General features: G+C 42.5%; 1 pseudogene; it reads left to right on the forward strand.

The window, feature by feature from the left end:
- Positions 1-2,202: 2,202 nt before the first annotated feature.
- LOC115293531 lies at positions 2,203-3,732 on the forward strand (annotated as a pseudogene).
- Positions 3,733-5,335: the final 1,603 nt, after the last annotated feature.

Consider the following 5,335-nt stretch of genomic DNA (forward strand, 5'->3'; position numbering starts at 1 on the left):
GGCTTTTGATTCTCTCTGTCAGAGAACTTCGTATCAAAACAAATCTTCTAGAAAAGCAACTCTAAATGCTAAATTAAAAAAGAGAATAAGGGCGCCTGGGTGGCTCAGTCTGTCAAGCATCAGACTCTTGACTTCCGCTTGGGTCATGATCTCATGGTTCATGAGTTTGAACCCCACTTCAGGCTCTGCACTAGCAGCGCAAACCCTGCATGGGATTCTGCATCCCTCTCTCTGCCCTTCCCTCGATTGCTCCCTCTCTCTCTCAAAACTAAATAAAAACTTAAAAAAGAGAGAGAGAATAATAAGGGCAAGAAATACTTTAGCAATGAAGAAACCTGAGAAAAGGAAAATCCACTGCAGTAAGAGAAATTCTCTGCTATGTTTCCTTTTAAGGAATTTTCTGATATATGAGCACTGTGGATCAGAGTCCTAATGAAAAGTGGCAGATCAGAGGTTTTTGCTACTTCACGGTGCTCAGGAGACAAGAGTTAGTATGATGTTGAAGATAGCCGAACTCAAGAGATGGGTCAGGCTGTTGGGAGATTTTAATGCACTTCTCACCAGTAACTGATAAAACAGGCAACTGAGAAATCAGTAAAGATGTAGAAGAGTTGAAGGTTGCTATTAATAAATTTGACCTAATTGAGATAGATAAAAGACTACAAAGCTTCTTAATATATACTTTTCAAGTATATGCAAAATATTTACCATATATTGGTGAATGATCATGTATTGAGTCATAATGCAAGTCTCAATGGTTTAGAGGAGTGGAGATACATAAATATAATCACAAACAGTAGTGGAACTTATCTATACATATGTATTCTAAAATATTTGGAAGCAAGGGTGCCTGGGTGGCTCCATTGGTTAAGTGAGTGACTCTTGATTTTGGCTGTGGTTGTGATCCCAGGATCATGAGATCAAGCTCTGCCTCTCTCCCACACTACCTGACCTTCTTTAACTCTAAAATTAAAACATATTTTTAACTATACACACACACACACACACATTTCATTATATAACTATATACATATATATTTATATACATATAAATATATATGTTTATATGTAAAATATACAAATATATTTTACTGTATAAAACATATATTTAACTATTTATGCATTTGTATAAATGTATATATACATATACATATATATTTTAGCCATATAACTATGTACATATACATATATATTTATATGTACATAAATGTATAAATGTGTATATTTATATACATATAAATATATAGTTATATGTAAAATATACATATATTTTGTTATATAAAACATTTTAAACTATATATATATATACACATATGTATATATATATCACATAAAGCTTTGGGTTGCAAGTCACTTGTTCTGTGATATTCCACAAGATGAGAAAACATTTCTAATAAATTTTAATTTAATAAACAAGCAATATCTTGCCATATGAATAGACTGTGATGCCGAATGTCACTGAGCCAAGGATTCCTCTCTCTCTCTCTCTCTCTCTCTCTCTCTCTCTCTCTCTCTCTCTCTCTCTGAGGGATTATGAGTGATCATCTCCCCTGCTTGAATGCTCAGTCTCAGGCCATGGTGTTTGGCAGAAGTTAGTGATTTTTTAGAACGTTGGAAGGTGCCCACACTAGCACTAGTGTATTTTTTATCACTTCAAAGCCTGTATGGACATTGCTTTGCTTTTCCATACAAGAAGATTAAGCTTAGGAATGCTTTGCTTCATTCTAGGTCAGGCTGCCTACCAATAGAGACCCTTTCCTCTGCTGCCTTGCCAGGTACATTAAATACAGTGTATGACACGAGTTTATTAATACTGTATTGTAGTCAGCATCTGTGCGAGCATATACAATGGCCCCCATGCAGGAAAATGTTGAAAAGAAAGGCAGTAAGAAAAAGGAGATGATTACAGTGGAAGTTAAGAAGGAAATCATCGAAAAGTATGAACAAAGTATACGAGTGGCCAAAATTGCAAGATTTTATAAGAAGTCTACACCTACATCTCATCTGCTGAGGAGGAGGGAAAAAAGACAGAGAAATACCTCACTTCAAATGAGATTAGGGAGATGTGTAAAATGTGAGAAACAGTGCAAAACGTTGTAGAAAAGCACTACCCGAGCAAGGCTGTAGCAGTGAGAGCAATGAATATGTTCAAGGGTAATTCAATGTCACATTTCCACGAAATCCTCAAAAGGAGGCAAAAGCATGTGTCATTGGATAGGTTCTTTGTTAAAGTTGCACACAAAATTAAAGATTCCATTGAGCCGACAGATAGTAGTGATTCCATTAGTTAAAGTCCCACACAATAACCTTTCTCTGGTCTCACTCATCCCAGCCAAGAAGGGTTTCAAAGGTAAGTGCAGGCTAATTTGTTTATTTTTCTTTATATTTTGTATTTTCTTTATTATTTTGTATTATATTATAGTATTATAATCATTTTTATGTGAATATTTTTGGGTTGTAGAATGAATCATCTGAGTTTCCACTATTTCTTATGGGGAAATTCACTTTGATATACAAGTGCTTTGGATTACAAGCATGTTTCTGGTTTTATTATGCTTGCAAACCAAGGTTTTATTGTACATATATCTGGAAGTAGAGGGCATGCATGGGCAATGGCTGGGGAGGAGCAAGAACCTGGTAGCAAGCTGGGAGACTGGAGCCAGGGAGCCTGGAACCCCTCGGACACCTTATATGGGAAAAACCCGGCACTAAGAAGTTGAACCCTAACTGCAAGCTCAATGTGTACTTGGGCAAATGGGATTTTGTAGAACACACTGGACAAAGTGGACCCTCTAGATGACGTGGTGCTTGTGAACCCTGACCGCACAATATTTGTGACCCTCACCTATGTTTTCTGCTCTGACCATGAGGACTGGATATAATACCCCGAGTCTTTCCTGCTTTGTCACACTGCAGCCAGGCCCAGAGGACACAGAGAAGGCTTGTGGGATAGACTTTGAGGTTCGAACCTTCTGTGCCAAATCACTAGAAAAAAGGAAAAGCCACATAAGGAACTCTGTGTGTTTGGTTATCCGAAAGGTGCGATTTGCCCCAAAGAAACCTGGCACTCAACCTTCGGCAGAAACCACACCCCACTTTGTCTGACCACTCCCTGCACCTTGAGGCTTCCCTGGACGAGGAGCTGTACAACCAAGGGGAGCCCCACAATGTCAATGTCCCTGTCACCGACTTCATTAAGACCGTCAAGAAGACCAAAGTCTCTGTGAGGCAGAATGCCAATATCTGCCTCTCAGCACTGCCCAGTACAAGTGTCCTGTGGCTCAGACAGAACAAGATGACCAGTCTGTCACCCAGTACCACCTTCTGGAGGTGTACATCACCACACTGCTCAGCAACAACTGGGAGAAGCGGTCTTGGCCTGGATGGGAAGCTCAAGCACAAGGACACCAACCTGGCTTCCAGCACCATCATGAAGGAGGGCACCAGCAAGGAGGTGCTGGGAATCCTGGGGTCCTACAGGATCAAGATGACGCTGGTGATGTCTGGTGGTGGTGATGTCTCCGTGAAGCTGCCTTTTGTTCTTATGCACCCCAAGCCCCATGATTACATCCCCCTCCCTGGGCCCCAGACAGCTTCTCCTGAAACTGATGCCCCTGTGGACACCAATCTCATTAAATTTGGAACCAACTATGCCACAGATGATGAAATTATGTTTGAAACTTTGCCCGGCAGTCACTGAAAGAGATGAAGCATGAGGACCAGTTTTGCTAGAAGGGGCTGCAAGGAAGAATGGCTGGTACAGGAAGAAGGAGGGTCCCAGTGTCTCTGCCCTCCTTCCACTAAGCAGCTTCCTTAACTACCCCTTCCCCCCTCCCTCCCTTACCAGCTTCAGCCAGACATGCACTGAACCCATGTCCTGTTGAACATGGGCATTACTTATTTGACTCTGGCTATGCTTCCCCACCCCCACAATGGGTGGCAAGCTGTGTTCAAACCTATATTTTTTGGAGCGCAATGCTGAAAAGGGGAGTAACAGTAGGGAAAGTGAAGAGAAAGAATTCTCACATTCAACCCCCCCAACACCACTGCCATTACTCTTCCCCCATTTTCCTTCAACAGGAGACAACTGAGGTGGGAGGTGTGGGGAGAGGGTGAGGCCAATTCTTTGTTTCTAAGCATAAAGAAGAAAATGACCCTTTTAATAGGAAAAAAATAATAAAATATTTGGAAACTAAGTAATACACTTCCAGATTACCTATGGATCAAAGACATAATACTAATGGAAAGTAGAAAATATTTAACATGAAAATGAAATGCAACATACCAAATCTTATAGAATAAAGTGAAATCAGTATTCAAAGAGAAATTTAAAAACCTTAAAATGAGGGGAGGAGCCAAGATGGCGGAGAGGAAGGGAGCTCTGTAAACTCTGTCCGCCCCATTTATCGAACCGAGAAGGATATTACTCTCATCTGGGAGAGCGGAAGGAGAAAATACGGACTCCAGAAAGAATAAACCTCAAGGATACCTGAGTGAGTGAGGGCGAATAGGGGAGATCTGAAAACAGGCCAGGCCAGGACGGGCAGGGGAGACAAGATCCCCAGCCCAACGTGGGGGAAGCGCACAGAGCCCGAGAGACAAAGGGAAGAGACAGGGGGTGAACTTCCCCGCGGCGAGAAGCGGCTGGAGTGCGGCTGCGCCAGGGGAGCGGGCTTCCCGGGGAGAAGCAGTCGGGGCTGCGGCTGCACCAGGGGCAAGCAATTCGAACTTGGTTTTGGGAACGGGACCACGGCGCACCTTGCTCCCTGCACGGACTGCGCGAATCCTGGGTGCCCACAGGAAAAAATAGGGCCCACACCTACGTGACCCCCAACAAGGAGTCGGTGGCGGGTGGAGGCCTGGGCATGTGCTTAGACTGCAGGAGCTCCCAGCTCATTTCCAGCAGTGCACAGCGCCTTGAGCAACTGCTATCGGAAACCAAAAGAGACTCAGTTTTGTTTGTTTGTTTGTTTTCCTTTCCCCCATTGCAATCGCGATCCTGGCTGGGGGTGGGGACTCCGCAATTGAGTCTGTGAAGGTGCGCACTTCACCTCCTGCTGCTCGTTTCACCTCAGGCAGAGGCGGAGCCTCTGAGAACAGCTTCCAAGACCTACCACATCAAACCATGCCCATCCACCAGGGGGAGCTGCTGCTGCTTTTATTTTTAATATAAAAAAATTTTTTTTCTTCACTTGTTTCGTACTTATTTCTTTGTTATTATTACCTTTTTCCTTTTTCTTTACTCAATTCTTTTAAATTTTACTCCTTATTTTCCCATTTATTCTCCTGTATCTCATCCTTACCTCTCCCCTAAACTGGTCATACACTTTTAAAC

The sequence above is a fragment of the Suricata suricatta genome, chromosome 6 (genome assembly GCF_006229205.1).
Source record: "Suricata suricatta isolate VVHF042 chromosome 6, meerkat_22Aug2017_6uvM2_HiC, whole genome shotgun sequence".
Lineage (NCBI taxonomy): Eukaryota > Metazoa > Chordata > Mammalia > Carnivora > Herpestidae > Suricata > Suricata suricatta.